At 42.5% G+C, this 18,072-nt stretch overlaps 1 long non-coding RNA gene across 2 annotated transcripts; it reads right to left on the reverse strand.

Annotated features, from left to right (window-relative positions):
• Positions 1–10,150: 10,150 nt before the first annotated feature.
• On the reverse strand, positions 10,151–16,521 carry LOC113885534. Of its 2 annotated transcripts, none has more exons than XR_003509243.1 (3): positions 16,312–16,521; positions 13,879–14,459; positions 10,151–11,389 (listed from the first exon to the last, which is right to left on the reverse strand). It is a non-coding gene; the product is annotated as an uncharacterized LOC113885534 (long non-coding RNA). The 2 variants fall into 2 exon arrangements; XR_003509244.1 differs by having other exon boundaries at positions 13,879–13,974; positions 16,312–16,514.
• Positions 16,522–18,072: the final 1,551 nt, after the last annotated feature.

The following is an 18,072-nucleotide window of genomic DNA, read 5'->3' on the forward strand; positions in this document are numbered from 1 at the left end:
AAAAATAAGAAAAGAAGTCACTTCTAGAACTGATATAGTAGCTCAGATGGACTAATTTTCTTGCTGATAAAAATCATTAAGTCTTCACAAATTGTTTAAAAATCTTATAATTTGAGGTAGTAGAGAATGACCCATAGCAGGCAGACACTGCAGAGATAATCCTTGAATAACAAACTGTGAACCAGTAAGATCTCTTAAAGTGACCTCAGCTCTTTTTCTCATTTATTAATTCTCTGCAAGACGCCAGCCAGGCACTGCTGAACCTTTGAGTCTGGGGTTTGTTGATCCCCTCCTATGTCCTGGCCTCTCCTTGAATCTTCTTGCCTCTGTGGACTCAGAATTGCAGTGTTCCTCACTTATTGCCGGCCAAACCTCTGACTCAACAGTGAGGTCTCTAGCCCCATCCTTCCCCATGTCTCGTTTTCCTTTTCTTCTCGGGGCTGCAGAAATTACTACCTTATCGACAACACAAGGTGAATTTGGCCTCTGAGCATCACCATCCCAAGTCAGTATAGTCCTAGGTCATATTGCAGGGCTTCCCTGGTGGATCAGATGGTAAAAAATCTGCCTGCAATGTGGGAAACCCAGGTTCGATCTCTGGATCAGGAAGATCCCCTGGAGAAGGGAATGGTTACCCACTCCAGTACTTTTGCCTGGAGAATCCCACGGACCGAGGAGCCTGACAGGCTACCATCCACAGGGTCATAAAGACTTGGATACAACTAAGTGACTGACAACTATGTCATATTGTAGATCACTGCCCTGTCATGCCCTAGTCCCCTAATATCTCCTTGGCCTCTTCACCTATTTCTGTTTTTCTCTCTCAAATCCAGCCACATTTGCATTGTTGATGCTTGCTGTTCCTCTAACACAGGAGACACATTTCCACCTCAGGGCCTTTGACCTTGCTGTTTCCTCTGCCTTAAAGTTTCTTTCCCCAAATATCTCCATGGCTCTCTCTTTCTCAGGTCTTTGCTTAAATATCACTTTTTTTTAATATAAAGATTTTTTTATGTGGATCTTTTTAAAATTTTACTGAATTTGTTAGTTGGAAATTGGTCAAGAATCTACCTGCAATGCAGGAGACTCGGGTTCAATCCCTGGGTTGAGAAGATCCTCTAGAGAAGGGAATGGCAACCCACTCCAGTATTCTTGCTTGGAGAATTCCATGGACAGAGGAGCCTGGTGAGCTACAGTCCATGGGGTTGCAAAGATTCGGACACAACTCAGCAGCTAACACACGTGCACATTGAATTTGTTACAATATTGCTCTTTTGGTACCTTGGTTTTTTGGACCTGAGGTATGCGGGATCTTAGCTCTCCAACCAGGAATCAAACCTGCACCCCCTGATTGGAAGGCAAAGCTTTAACCACTGGATCACCAGGGAAGTCCTTCAACTATCACTCTTTTGGTGAGCTCTTACCTGCAAATTCCATCTACCCCACGACCTCTCTCATGACGCACCTATCTCTTTTCCCTTAGCACTTTTTATTTAATATGCTAGATGTTTTGTTTCTTTATCCTGTTTGCTATCTGTCTCTCCAGCTAAAATATAAGTGCTGGCTGTGGAGGCATGGATTGGTGCATGTTTTGTTTTGTTTTTTCCTTTTGTTACTTCTGTAGTATTTAAAACAGTGACTGACATGTCAATCACTACTTGTTGAATTTCTCAACTTGGTTTAAAAGATTCTTTCTCTCATAGTACCATTTCTCCCATAGACTTTTAGGCTAGTACTAAGTTGCAGAGATGTCTTGGTGATCCACGACTATGGTTTTAATACTTCAGTTCCTTTTGACTAGAAGTACTCGTTCTTAAGTGACTCAGGTGAAGTAAATAGAATATCTAGGACTTCCCAATGGATAGAGTCATGGGTTCCAAAGTTCATTTATAAGTCAATTGTTTGCACATCCTGAACTTATTTTCAGAACACTATGGGCACAGTTAGTTAACTGCAGGGAGTCTGAGAAGCCTGGATAATGCCAGAACTGGGAACCAGATATGCCCACTGGGATGGGGCAGACCCCAAAAGGACAGCAACAGGTGCACTGAACTCTGAGGATGTTCCATGCAGCCAGCAGGAGACACTGTCCTGAAGGCCAGGGCACAGGCGACAGTTACATTAGAGAGAATCCAAAGAAACAGGGTGACCCCATTGGGAAGTAGAGTTTAGCAAATGACCGTCTGCTGCTGCTAAGTCGCTTCAGTCGTGTCCAACTCTGTGCGACCCCATAGATGGCAGCCCACCAGGCTCCTCTGTCCCTGGGATCCTCCAGGGAAGCCTACTGGAGTGGGTTGCCATTTCCTTCTCCAATGCATGAAACTGAAAAGTGAAAGTAAAGTCACTCAGTTGTGTCTGACACCTAGTGACCCCATGGACTGCAGCCCACCAGGCTCCTCTGTCCATGGGATTTTCCAGGCAAGAGTACTGGAGTGGGGCGCCATTGCCTTCTCTGAAATGGCCGTCTAGGAGTAATGATACTTTAAAGACAAGTTGATCGAAAAAACCATGAAGCTCAAAGGCAAGCCAAAGAATAGAGAGAAAATATTTACTGCATATCTGACAAATGGACCATATCCAGATTATTTAAGGAACAACTTCAAATAAAAAAGGAAAGATAGATGACCCAACAGAAACATGGGCAAAAGTCTTTAGCAGTCATTTCAAAAAAGACAATCTCTAAATGTCTAATAAACATATGGATATGTTCTTAGCATCAACTGTAACAGTCACACTAAAGCCACAGTGAGACTTTACTACACATCCACCAGAATGGCTAACACTGGGAAGACTGGAAATCGAATGGTATTGCCATAAGAACAGACACAAAAATCAGTGGGACAGAAATGACAGCCCAGAAATGAATCTACACATACATTATCAATTCATTTATTACAAAAGAGACAAGAAGGTGCAACACGTGTACAATCACGGCTGACTCATGTCAATATATGGCAAAAACCACCACAATATTGTAAAGCCATTAGCCTGCAATTAAAATAAATTAATTAATAAAACATAAGAGAGACAAGAATATACAATAGGGAAAGGGAAGTCTCTCCAAGAAATGGTATTGGGAAAACTGGACAGCCACATACCAAAGAATGAAACTGGACCACGCTCATACCATACACAAGAAAGTAACTCTTTAAACCTGGTTTAAAGACCTGGACATAAGACCATAGACTATAAAATTCCTAGAAGAAAACATAATCAGTAAGCTCCTTGTCATCAGCGTTGGCAATGATTTTTTGGATTTGACATCAAATGCAAAGAGAAAAATAAGTGAGATGTCATCAAACTAAAAAGCTTCTGCACAGCAAAGGAAACTATCAACAAAATGAAAAAGCAACCTACCAAATGGGAAAAGTACTTGCAAGTCAGATATCTGATAAAAGTGAAGATCCAAGATACATAAAGAATTCATACAGCTTAGTAGCAAAAAACTAAGCAGTTCAATTAAAAATGAGCAGGATAAACATTTTCCCAAAGGAGACATACAGATGGCCAACAGATATATGAAAAGATGCTCAGCATCACATTTGAATCAGTTCTAATGAGGTGGATGAAACTGGAGCCTATTATACAGAGTGAAGTAAGCCAGAAAGAAAAACACCAATACAGTATACTAATGCATATATATGGAATTTAGAGAGATGGTAACAATAACCCTGTATGCGCGACCGCAAAAGAAACACAGATGTATAGAACAGTCTTTTGGAATCTGTGGGAGAGGGAGGGGGGATGATTTGGGAGAATGGCATTAAAACATGTATAATATCATATAAGAAATGAATCGCCAGTCCAGGTTTGATGCAGGATACAGGAAGCTTGGGGCTGGTGCACTGGGATGACCCAGAAGGATGGTATGGGGAGGGAGGTGGGAGGGGGGTTCAGGATGGGGAACACGTGTACACCCGTGGTGGATTCATGTTGGTGTATGGCAAAACCAATACAAAATTGTAAAGTAAAAAATAATAATAATAATAAAAAAATTTAAAAAAAAGAAAATGAAAATCAAAACCACAATGAGATATTACCTAACACCTGTTAGAATGGCTATTATTTAGCAAGACCAGAAATAAGTGTTGGTGAGGTTGTGGAGAGAATGGAACACTTGTGTACCATTGATTGGAATGTAAATTGGTGCAGCTACTGGAAAACAGTATAGGAGCCTCAAAAATTTAAATAGAACTACTGAATGACCCAGAAAATCCTATTTTGGATATTAATCCAAAGAAAATAAAAACCTTAACTCAGAAAGGTATAGGCACTCCAATGTTCATTGCAGCATTATTTGGGCTTCCCTGGTAGCTCAGATGGTAAAGAATCCGCCTGCAACGCAGGAGACCTGGGTTTGATCCCTGGGTTGAGAAGATACCTTGGAGGAAGGCATGGCAACCCGCTCAGTATCCTTGCCTGGAGAATCCCCAAGAACAAAGTATTATTTACAATAGCCAAAATAAAGAAATAACCTAGGAGTCCATTAATGGATGAGTGGATAAAGAAAAACATGGTGTATTTTATGGTATAAAGTATATTTTATACTTTATTACTCATAATAATATTATGGAAAATTATTCAGCCATAAAAAGATAAGGAAAACTTGCCGTTGGCATGTGCTTAGTGAAATAAGTCAGACAAAGACAAATACTATATGATCTTGCTTAGGTGTGGAATCTAAAACAAACAAACAGTTGAACTCAAAGCTAGACTGAGGGTTGCCAGAGATGGGGTAGGAAGGTGGGAGGATGGAAGAAATGGGTGAAGGGGGTCAAGAGGCAAAATTTCCAGTTATAAAATAAGTAAGTCCTGGGGATGTAATGTACAGCACGGTGACTATAGTTAATGAGGGGGTTGACTCATCTCTGCTCCAGCATGTTGGGGCTGGGAAGCCTGGAAGGCAGGGGTGACTTGCTGTTCCCTTAACTCACACCCCAGTGGTCGATGCTGGCTGGTGGCTGGGACCTCAGTGGGGCCCACTGAGGGGATACCTCATTAGAGAGGGGATACCTCTCCATGTGGTGGGAAGGGGATACCTCTCCATGTGGGGGGAGGGGATACCTCTCCATGTGGGAGGAGGGGATACCTCTCCATGTGGGGGAAGGGGATATCTCTCCATGCTGGGGGAGCGGATACCTCTCCATGTGATGTCTCTGTTAGGGCTGGTCTGGGCTTCCTCACAACACAGCTAAGGATTCCAAGAGAACAAAGCAGAAGCTGTGCCACTTTTTTATTGTGGTAAAAAACATATAACATAAAATTGACTATCTTACCCATTAAAAAAAGAAGACACTTCCCACGTTGTCCAGTGGTTAAGACTCCATGATTCCACTGCAGGGGATGCAGGTTGGATTAGTCGAGGAACTAAGATCCTATATGCCAGATAGTATGGCCAAAAAAGGAGAACAAACAAGCAAACAAAAAAACCTGTCTTCTTTTCAAGCAAAAGTTAGAGGAGATATTTCCCAGCTTGTTGGGTTGGAAAATACAACTATTTTGTATTTTCAGCATCTCCAGCCTCTTCAAATATTGGCAGATGCTGCAGAAGTGACATTCTGGGACTTCCGGTCCCAGCACTTAAAAGGCACTGTGGCTTCTCCTTTCCCCATCACGGGATCCAGTTGCCTAGAAAGGAGTTCAAGATATACCACTAAATGATGAGGAACCAGAGGGAGAGCAGAAGGCCCAGCCAGCCACCAGCCATTCGGCTTCATTGTTCTCAGCGTGCAGCCCCTAACATGCAGTTAAGGAAGCCATGTTTGTGGTCTATCCTCAGGGGAGCCCCAAGCTGAGCACAGCTGCATGTGGGACCTCAGCCAATACCTCATGGAACAGAGTCAAGTCATCCCCATGGAGCCCTGCCCAGATTGCAAAATCAGGAGCAGATAAACGGTGGTGTTTGCTTCAAGACACTAAGGGTTCAGGTGGTTTTCATGCATAAAGAGACAACTGAAATACCTGGCACTAGGCAGAACAGAAACAGTGTGACAGTTTCATATTCCTTAGCCCAGTGTACCAGGTCCTAAAAGATCTCTTCCTCCGCCTGCTGTTCTGACTTCCTCTGGTATTATGCTCTGTGCTAGTCAGCTTGGTCTTTCATCACAAAATACCACAGATTGGGGGCTTAAACAACAGAAATTTCTTTTCTTACAGTTCCAGAGGCTGGAAGCCCAAGGTCAAGGTTATCATCTTGCATATAACATTATCATCTTACATGATAAGTCAAAGGTGTATCATATATTTGACTCCATGTGGGGGGAGGGGATACACATTAGTTTATCACACACTAGTTCCCTGGGACTTGAAGATAGATCAGATATGTTCCTTGACCTCCCAAACATTGCCCGTGGCTGCATACGGTGGCTGGAGGAGGGCAGAACATAGACAAAACCTTGAACACAATGTGATAAACACTCTAATAGAAGTGTGCATGAGAAGAGGGATGGAAATCCAGGTTAGGGAACAATGAATTCTGCCTGGAGAAGCAGGTCATAGAGAACAACAGATAGGACATTTTAGTGGCTCCTTGAAGAATGAATAGCAAATGGTTAGGAGGTGAAAGGCAACATTTCATACAAAAGAAAGAGTGTGGGGACTTCCCTGGAGGTCCAGTGGTTAAGAATCCATCTTCCAATGCAGGGAACGTGGATTTGACCCCTGGTTGGGTAACTAAGATCCCACATGCTGTGAAGCAGCTAAGGCCCCACACTCAGCTACTGAGCCCACGCTCAGAAACAAAGAGCCTGTGCATGGCAATGAAGACCCAGCCCAGCCAAAAGGAAAAATAAAAGAAAAGAGTATGAAGGATAATAGGCTTCCCGGGTAGCTCAGCTGGTAAAGAATCCGCCTGCAATGTGAGATCCCAGTTCGATTCCTGGGTTGGGAAGATTCCCCAGGAGAAGGGATAGGCTACCCACTCCAATATTCTTGGGCTTCCCTGGTGGCTCAGATGGTAAAGAATCCACCTGCAACGTGGTAGATGTGGGTTCGATACCTAGGTTGGGAAGATCCCCTGGAGGAGGGCATGGCAACCCACTCCAGCATTCATGCCTTGAGAATCCCCATTGACAGAGGAGCCTGGCGGGCTACAGTCCATGGGATCGCAAAGAGTCAAACACAACTGAGTGACTAAGCACACATGAAGGAAAAGGTAAGTGTTATGTTGGCTTGATATGGGGAGGGTATAGGAAAGAGGGTGGGTGGCAGGGCTGGAGAGAAGGGCAGGACTAGGTTATAAAAAGCCTGTGGATCATAATCTGGACTTTGTTCTGTAGGTATTGGGGAGATGAGAGCAAATCCTACTCTTGACAGAGACCTAACTCTGGATGTCAAGAACTTACCTTTCCACCACTGTAGTCCTAGAAATGATTAAGAACCCCCCGGGTCTACACTACTGGCAAGGATCCCATGGCCGAGGTCAGAGGTTACTGAGCCTTGGAGGCTGGGAAGGAGTGGGGAGCAAGGATTGGAGATCCTAAAGAAGAAGGGACTTGGGCAGGAGATGTGGGAACAGAGAGGGGCTGGGCGTGGACTGGGCAGGGCTGGTGGGTGGAGGTCCCTCTGGGTGGTGAGTAATGGTGTGACACAGCGAGTGGGTCAGGGGCAGCGAGGGACAGCATTGGGCCCCAGCCTCTTTGAGTCTATCTTTTCCCATCTTCCTCTCACTCTTCTCATCACAGACATGTGGAGGAAGCAAGGTGGTGGGGAGGGGAAGAGGTGCAGAAGCAGGACATAGGTGACAAGATGAGCATCTTTGCATTGTCAATACCAGGGACTGGTGTTGGGGAGGGTGCCTGGCGAGGAGGCTAAGGTGGAAAGGAACTCTCTATCTCTATGCTGCCCCCTCTCTATCTTTTCTCCAGCAAAGCTCTTATTTTCAACAGATACTCACTGTAGAAATGAGAGGAGGGGGCGAGGAGGGGTTGTCATGTGGAAGACAGTATCGGCTAAACTCAGACATGGTGTGATGCAGCGATGATTCTGCAGTGGTAAAGGAACCCAGCAGAGACAGGCAAAGTGTGTGTGTTCCCAGGAGCATGCGGATACCTCAACTGTTATGAAGCGGAGGCACAGGGAATCTCTGGAATTGCCCAGTGGGGGTGTTGGGGAGGGGCAGGTGCAAGCGGCCTGTGTAGATCAATGTCCTGAAGTCAGGGAGGGGCTGCCCAGGCCCAGAGCCTCCTAGCAGAAGGGAAGCCACAGGGCTTGTCTCAGTGGTTCTACTGCGGTGGCTTCTGAGGTTCGTGCCAAGAACTCCTTGATGGACTCCTACAGGATTGGCATTGACCTTCAGTGGAAAGAATGGCTCCCCTAGGGCAAGACCAAGAGGGTGTAAATTAAAGAAAAACATGCTAGTCATCTGATGGTCAGATTGCTTGTTTTGTTTTGGTTTTTAATTAAGAAGGTTAAAGGACATATTTCAAATTTGCTTTTAAACCTTTCTCCAAACTCCTAGAATAGTTCCAATTCTATGCACTGTTTTTCTATAGCTATATATATATATATATATATAAAGATTTCAGGTTGCAAAACTTGCCTTCTCCACTAAGACTTCATTCTATTGCTATTAGAAGTAACTGTTTAAATTTAAATGGAGTCAGTTTAATTATTGAAAGCCTATAAAAGAACAGTATTTAGGTAACTATAACACATATGTATATTTCAAAATCAAAGTATAAGAACTGTCAGGGCTTCCCAGGTGGCCCAGTGGTAAAGAATCCTCCTGCCAATACAAGAGAGTCGGGAGACACAGGTTTGATCCTTGGGTCGGGAAGATCCCCTGGAGGAGGGCATGGCAACCCATTGCAGTATTCTTACCTGGAGAATCCCATAGACAGAGGAGTTTGGTGGGCTACAGTCCATGGGATTGCAAAGAGTTGGACATGATGGAAGCGACTGAGCAGGCATGATATAAATATACATATATATATATATATATGTATATATATATATAAACTGAATCACTTTGCTGTGTACCTAAAACTAACATAACACTGTAAATTAACCACATTTCCATCTTTAAAATGGTTTTAAAAAGATGAGAAAAGAGCAAAAATCTCAAAAATAAAAGGTATCATTCACTAAATTATACAAGGAGTATATATATATATATATATATATATATATATACATACACACACACGTATATATCATATTTCACTGTTAGTTCACTGCTGTTATTTTTGTTATAACAGTAACTAACATCTTTTAAAAAGAAGGTTCTGAAATCTTGCCCTGGCTTCCAGAATTCTGGGGAGAATAGTCCATCGTAAGGACTAATTATGTATTCACTGCCTGCTGTATGGTCTGCTGGGCAAAAATAAAGATAACTGCAGAAAAGATGGCTTTGGACAAGTTTGGCTAAATATAGCCTTCAAGTGTGTAAACTCTATCCTCTTCCAGGGTGCATTTCCAACATCAAATAGTGATGAATTAAAGCTTTACTTTATCTTCTCTGTAATGAGTAGGCTCGCTCGACAGGACACTTCAAACAGGAAATAAAAGGCAACGTCATTACATTCTCTGTCCACAAGGCTGTCTTACGCATTTAGTTGCAGTCCATTCAGCTTACAGAGTCCTGGCTGTGAACATCCCCTGAGGTTACGGTGCTGTTCGGGTGTCCGGCGTCATCACTTTCCATTCCCTCCGGCGTCTGGAGTCTCATTTTAGCTGCCGGGATCACGCGGCTTGTCTATCACGTCACTTGTGGATCCTGGGGCTGTTTCGCCTCTACAGTCCAGTGTCCCTACTCCCAACACCCAGGGTCACGTACCGTGATTGTGATGTAGAAGATGAGGATCTAACCAGAAGGCTTTTCCTGCAACAGATGTTTCTAGAGGAAAGTGTGAGACACAGGGCACAAACTTACGGTTAGCAAAGGGGAAGGAGGGTAGGGACAATTAGGAGTTTGGGATTAGTAGATACACACTACTATATATAAAACAGATAAACAACAAGGTCCTACTGTATAACACAGGGAACTATATTCAATACCTTATAATAAAATACAATCGAAGTATATGGTTATAAGTTTCATATATATATGTAATATGTATATCTGAATCATTTTGCTAAGTGATACAGCATTGTAAATCAACTATACTTCAATAAAATAAATAAATACAGAAAGAAAGTGTGAGCCAGGCAATTTTTCAGTTTGCAGCAATTAATTCAGCCCCACAACCTAGGTAGCTGTAACCCACATCGCCTTTCCCCTAGAGTAAGCGACAATAGAATAAAAATCCCCCTCCAAATTCCCAGGGCTCCAATTGTCCTTCAGATCCTCCCACAAGTCCACCAAGACCACTATCACATAGGTGGGGGCAGGGATTCTCAGTAACCCATTTTCTCACCCAGGAATATCTCTTTAGGATGATCACTTTTACTTCATTGCTATTCAGTTCCAGACCTAGAAACGTAAAGAGGGAAATCCAGAAATAGAATTGGAAGACAAAGAAAGCAAGCAGTGGAACAAAATCCTTTCTGAGAGTTACAAGGACTTTGTGGAATTTCCTTTCTTAATAATCCTCAGGATCATCAAAAATAGGTTCCGGCTGCCCTTCTGGGTCCTGCAAAGTTCTTCGTCGTGTACCCCCTCCTAATTTGAACACCAAGCTGGGCAGGTGGGAGCCCTTGGGGCAGGGGTCCCTTACAGAGCAGCTGCACAGAAGCCTCGGGAGCTCAGGGTTGCCAGCCCTCCCATAGCGGCTTGCCAGGTTTCCAGAGTGTTAGAATAGTAAACAGTTGTTTCTCCGAAACAGAGATGGGGCTATCCACAGCCTCACATGCTAAATTTAAGTTTAATGAAGCTCTTTCCTAACAACCCAGATCAGTGATTTTAAACGGGCTGGCGGCGAGGCGAGATCCATCTCTCAGGGTTTGGGGGAAGGAACTGGCAAGTGTAGTCTGAGGAAGCTCCCAGGTGATTCCGTGTTCCACCTGCAAACCCCAGTGCCTCTTCAGAAAACCGCTGGCACAGATCTTGGATGCTGACGGAGGCCCTCTCTGGCTTCTGCAATTTGCCCACAGTGCTCCTGACATTTCAGAGTTAACCTCTGAAGCACTTAGGGAAGATGACACAAGCCTCCCTCTGCCAATACTGCCACGTGAACTTTTCACACAGAGCATAGAGAGAACCAAGTGCATATAATCAAACATTGACAACAGTTGGCTGACTAGTTAGGTTTGATCCTTGGAGCAGAAGATCTTCAGCAGAAGATCTCAAGTGTAAATTTGGATGTCATCAATCACGTCTTCCATAAGCCCTGAAGCAAAAGTCTGATGGTGGAGGCAGATACATCCTTCCACTGCCCTGACTCAGATGCGTTTTCCTGCTCCATACCCCATTCCCAAGCTTTCGAGGGAAGCGTCCTTCTTGCAGAGATGCCTGGAAAGAGGGTAAAACACAGGCATTATTTATCTGAGCTGTGATGGGAAAGATCTTATGACTTTTGAAATCCAAATGCATACTAGGGAAACAAAAATGAGCCTGCATTTTCAAAGCTGCTGGTCGTTTTCTGTTTGGTAAGGCACAAAGAATTTTACATAATTGTGGGGACGACTTTTCCTTCTGAGGCTAACACTTATATTGGCCATTTACTTATGCAAATAAAAGATAAAGCCCCAAATTGGAACATGAGACCTTGGCAGACACCCCTTGATGGATTCCAAACTAATGACCACGTCTACGCCACTCTGGTTCTCAAAGCGGTCCTGAGACCCTTTCAGGGTATCTGTGAGATTGGAACTATTTTTCCAACACAATGACAGACTTGGTTTTGCTACTCCCACCCTCTCACAAGTGTATAGTCAAATTCTCCCAGTGTTATATGACATGTGATAATGAAACAGATTGCTGGACCTGATAGGAGAATCTAGCTATCTTTTATGAACATACTGTATAGGGACCTCCCTGGCAGTCCAGTGGTTGAGACTTTGTCTTCCAATGCAAATGGTACAGGTTTGATCCCCACATGCCTCATGGCCAGAAGATCAAAACACAAGGCAGGAGCATTATTATAACAAATTCAATAAAGACTCTGATAATCATCCACATCAAAAAAATCTTTAAAATGACAAAAGTCAATTTTACAACCTAAACAAAAAGAGACATAATAAAGATGTGCAAAAAATGCTACTGCATTCACTATATTTTTTGAAAATATAGTTATGTTTCATAAAAATATATTCTTTGTGTGAAACCAATATTATGGGTTTGTTATTGTTATTTTAAAATGAAGTAATAAATATTCTTAAAATTTCTGGTTTTTTCTTCTTAAAATTATTATTGTGATCAAATATACATCACAATTTAACATTTTAACTGTTTTAAATGTGCAGTTTAGTGGCATTAAGTGCATTCATGTTATTGTACAACCATCACCACTGTCCATATTCAGAACTTTTTCATCATCCCAAACTAAACTGTACCCATTAAACATTAATGCCTCATTAGCCCTTTCTCCCAGACCCTGGTAATCACTATTCTTTGTTTCTATGAATTTGACTACACCAGGTACCTCATACAAGTGGAATCATACAGTATTTTTCCTCTTGTGGCTGGCTCCCATCACTTAATATTTCCAAGATTCATCTATGTTGCATCAGAATTTCATTCCTTTTTAAGGCTGTATAATATTCCAGTGTAAGTACATACCACAGAATCTCTGCTTTGTCATTTGTAATCAATGGCTTAGCAATTTTAAGACACTTCCTTTTACTTATTTTTTTGTAATTTCTAAGTAGTTAAAATACTGATGTTTCAACATAACTGGTTTTCATCATGTTCTACTCAAATAATGCAGGAACTTTCATTATTGCTGATTGGAATGTGTAACGGTACAGTTACTTTGGAAAATGGTTTGGTAGTTTTTTTAAATAAAATTAAATATAGATATTTACTTGATAGTAATATGCCAATGTCATTTTCTTAGCTTTGACAAATGTTCCATGAAACTGTATTACGATGTTAACAACAGGGGAAACTGGGCATATTGGAATTCCTTACTTACTCTTTACAACTTTTCTGAAAATACAAAATTGTTCCCAAGTAAAAATTTTTTAACTAAAAATAATCCTCAGTTTTAGTATCTGCTATGGTAAATATTGGGCTTCCCTGGTAGCTCAGCTGGTAGAGAATCCACCTGCAATGCAGGAGACCCCGGTTCGATTCCTAGGTCAGGAAGATTCGCTGGAGAAGGGATAGGCTACCCAGTATTCTTGGGCTTACACTGGGCTTCCTGGGTGGTGCTAGTGGTAAAGAACCTGTTTGCCAATACAGGAGATTCAAGAGATACAGGTTCAATCCCTGGGTCGGGAAGATGCCCTGGAGTAGGAAATGGCAACCCACTCTAGTATTCTTGCCTGGAGAATCCAGTGGACAGAGGAGCCTGGCAGGCTACAGTCTGTGGGGTCACAAAGAATTAGACATGATTGAAGTGATTAAGCACACAGCACATGGTAAATACTGAGAGATATAAGCCACATAAATAAAAAGCTCTTTATGGTTCCACCGGAGAAACTGAGGAAAACAAACAGGAAACAAACATTTGTTTTCCTGGTCTACCTTGCAGCCAGCATGGCCATGTGTCTGAGTTCTCACCAATGAGACCAGGAAATAGGTGAGAGCTGCTTCTTAGAAATCTTCTTTCCCCCAAAAAGTCCAGGTGGGAGACAAGGACATGCTGGCATGACCTGTGCCCTCCCTCTTGACTGGAATGCCTGGGCTGAGGCGTCTGTGTTGCAATTGTGAGGCACCACACACATGGCCTTCTGGATATGCAGCCTTATTATTCTTTTCATCACCTCAGACTAATTTAAGCTGTCGGTTAAACTTTCTGCTCTTAGCATCCAAAGCATGGCAAAGGATACAGTTACCTAAGATGCTCTGTGGCAGGCAGTGCTGCAGATCCTGGCTGCTGAATGTTTATTCATTTTTACCCCTCTTACATGTACTTACAGATTACTTTGTGCCTAAAACAAACAAACAAAAACACACAAAAAGAAAGTGTGGACTCTGGCAGGAGTACGTGTGTGTGTGTTTTGAAAGCTGCTGACAGCTCAGTGGCTGGGCAGAAGATGAGGGCGCTATCTTCCATCTCTGGCAAGAGCAGAGCTGCTGAGGCTCCAGAGATATCATGTGGGGAGAGCCCCGGAAAGGGCTCAAGGGCCAGCTTCCCCTTTCCCACACCTGCCAAGCCCCAGCACCCTGGAATGATGCCCTTCCCATTTAGTGCTACCCAGAGACCCAAAGTGTGAAGACTCACCTCCCCCAGCATCACAATCAAGGAGGGGAAAAGGGTAGACGTAGCCCACTTATGTGGACTTCCTCAGAGGCCAAACCTGAGCAACTCCAGTGAGGCTTCAGAGAAGAGAGCCTCTGGAGTGCTTTTACCTCCCTTCATCAGTTGGCTGATCCATTCCGCTTTCAACCTTGCTTCCTCTCCCATCTATGTGTGCTGGAGAGAAGGTGGGTTGGGATTAAAAGCACAGGAGCTGGAGCCTATTATAAAGAGTGAAGTAAGCCAGAAGGAAAAACACCAATACAGTATACTAACGCATATATATGGAATTTAGAAAGATGGTAACAATAACCCGGTGTACGAGACAGCAAAAGAGACACTGATGTATAGAACAGTCTTATGGACTCTGTGGGAGAGGGAGAGGGTGGGAAGATTTGGGAGAATGACATTGAAACATGTAAAATATCATGTAAGAAACGAGCTGCCAGTCCAGGTTCGATGCATGATACTGGATGCTTGGGGCTAGTACACTGGGACGACCCAGAGGGATGGTATGGGGAGGGAGGAGGGAGGAGGGTTCAGAATGGGGAACACATGTATACCTGTGGCGGATTCATTTTGATATTTGGCAAAACTAATACAATTATGTAAAGTTAAAAAAAAAAAAAAGCACAGAAGCTAATGACTCTGTCTGGCTTACCTGGGAATCTAACACAGGATGCTGGCCTTATGACCTCCACAGCCCAACCACATAAAAATTTGGTGATACAAGATGCGGACATAGAGAATAGACTTGTAGACACAGTGGGGGATGGAGAGGATAGAATGAATGGAGAGGGTAAAATGAATTGAGAGGGTAGCATTGACATAAATACAATAGATAGCTAGTGGGAAGCTGCTATACAGCACAGGGAGTTCAGCTGTATGCTCTGTGATGACCTAGAGGGATGGGCTGGAGTGGGTTGGGAGGGAAGGTCAAGAGGGAGGGGATATATATATACTTATGACTGATTCAAAATACTGTACATACAGCAGGAACTAACACAACATTGTAAAGCAATTATCCTTTAATAAAAAGAAATTGGTGATACAGAAAGAGATGGCAAAGGTTTCCTGAATCTCAGATCACACAAGTACCAGCTTTCAGGGTTCTTCAGTGCCTCCTCAAATTCAAAGCTGAGATTTACCTAGGCACTAGATAGAATTGATGTTTCCATGTAACTTGGTGTTGGAAAAAGGAAATATTATAGAAAGAAAAAAAATAACTGAACAAAGAAAGGAGTTTGAGGGGGTTCTTTTAGGTTAACAATAAAAAAGAATAAAAGTTAATTCCCACACCTAAGGGAATATTCTTTTATTCATAATGATTATCATAAGGAACAGGAAAAATGGAACTTGAATATTTATTTTGTTGTGGTTAAAGACAGCAATGAAGGAGAAGGAGGAAGGCAAGGAGGAGGAAGAGAAGAAAAAGAATAAGAAGAAGAAGGAAAGGGAAAGAGGAAACAACAAGCAGAAGCAGAAATGATTGCATCTAGCACAGTAAAATAATATTTTAAGTATAACTAGTAATATATGGTAATAGCTGCATTCACAATCAGTATGTAATTATAAATATAATCTCCTAGATCATTTGGCTTCTACATTTAATTAGAAAATATTTAATTATAATATGTATAATTACATGTATAAAACAATAATAGCATTCCTGTATTTTTGGAATTAGTAAAAATGGAATTATACAATGATATAAAAGTGTACTACTGAAATATATATGAATGTGTGACTAAGCAAACTGAACGTTTTCTCTTTCTAATCTGCTTTTCATCCCTGGATGAAATGAGGTGACATAAGGAGAGCATTCCTCATTGTGTTGGCCCATAGTACATGCTTCATAAGTTTTAATTGCTTAGGTTCCAATCTTGGGATCGACCAATCAACATGCATTTCCTTGGGATCAACCAATCAATCAACATGCAACCAATCAGTGCATGAAATGTAACTACTATTGTACATTTCAGACTTGGAGGGAAAAAAAGGCCAATTCCTAATCTACAAGACTACTTACCCCTACTTTCAGATGTATTCCAGTTTGGAAGGCAAGCTTTCTGGTCACCCTATGAGTAAGTGACTGTGGATGGTGATCATGACTCAGAAGCATCCTTCATGCTGCATTTTATCTAGCTTCTTTTTCCCTTTCCTTTCCTTTCTCCATGTCACCGCCAGATTTTTTGGATGTTTTTTTTCTGAAAACAAAACAAGAACATTCATTAGCAGCTCTTTCACATGAAAATAAAGAATTGTAATCTTCATTGTAAGTCCAGCAGTGAATCATTTCTTGAAAAGCTGTATGCAAAACACTGTTGTTCTTCTCTTGGCTTAGCCGATGAAGACAAGCGCAGAAGCTGGTTGGCACAGAGGTGATCCAGAACAAACTCGCTCTTCTTCAAGTAGTCTGACCTAACCCTATGGGTCTGAATGTAAGCACGGTATAAAATCAGTAGGTGACACAATGAGACAGCAAAGTAGATCTCTGATATTTTAAAACATTATTATAATGAGTGGTACAAGGAAGATGTGTTTTTGGATGTCAATTATCATTGGTATCAAAGGGATTAAGGAATTAAAATTTTATTTAGTCCCTAAGCAGTCAATTAAGATGTGATCCACCCAAGCAATGTGATTTGAAAACTTAGATTCTTGTTTTAATTCCTCTGAAAATAGTAGATATTGCCTTGATCTGAATTTAGTATGGCCCTTTTGGCAATAGGCACAGTTTGTGAGAATTATCTGTTCGGCAGTGGGTCATGCGTGTGTGCTCAGGGGCTCAGTTGTGTCCAGCTCTTTGCAACCCTATGGACTGCAGCCTGTCAGGTTCCTCTGTCCATGGGATTTTCCAGGCAAGAATACTGGAGTGAGTTGCCACTTCCTCCTCCAGGGGTCCTTCCTGACCCAGGGATTGAATCCACCTCTCTGTGTCTCCAGCATTGGCAGTGGTAAAGGCCATTTTACCCTCCATATGTAGATGGCTGCCTTCAAATTGGGCACCTGGTTGAGCCCTGGAACCCTTAGTGTGAGAAATGCACTCAGTTCAGACTCACAAAACTGTTACAGGATGGCAGGATTCAGAATTGACTCTTGTAGCCAGATTTCCCCTCCTGAAATATGTATATTTTTGGTACAAGCAATGTTACATTAGTGTTCAGTGTGCTTAGATACCTTGTGAACAGCGCAAAGTTTCAGACGTGAGGGGTATGTTCAATTAACCTTGGTAGAATAAAAGCCAACTCTTTGCTGGAACCTAAGTAGTATCTTGTTGGTTTGGATGATAATCTTATCCTAGGCACTGGCATACTGATACAAATGCTAATCCTCTTATGAATAAGTTCGATTGAATTTTTATTCTGGCTTCTATTTTTGGTCTCCTTCTGGAAAATGGGCTTCCCTGATGGCTCAGATGGTAAAGAATCTGCCGGCAATGCAGGAGACCCAGGTTTGATCCCTGGGTTGGGAAGATGCCCTGGAGAATGGAATGGCTATCCACTCCAGCATTCTTATCTGGAGAATTCTATGGACAGAGGAGCCGGAGGGGGTGGTAGGGGGCTACAGTCCATGGGGTCACAAAGAGTTGAACACTACTGAGGGACTAACTCTGCCAACTCTTCTGGAAAATGTCTTATGTGCCCCACAAATATCCTGTTGGGCCTACATTTTGAGGTGGATCGCAGTCTATGCTGCTGCAAAAACCCTCTTGCTCCAATGCTGAACTCAAGCATTCTGCTGCTAAATTCAAAGAATGGTAACTGTTTCTCAGCTTTCAGAAAATGAT

Source organism: Bos indicus x Bos taurus, chromosome 28, assembly GCF_003369695.1.
Source record: "Bos indicus x Bos taurus breed Angus x Brahman F1 hybrid chromosome 28, Bos_hybrid_MaternalHap_v2.0, whole genome shotgun sequence".
Classification (NCBI taxonomy): Eukaryota; Metazoa; Chordata; class Mammalia; order Artiodactyla; family Bovidae; genus Bos; species Bos indicus x Bos taurus.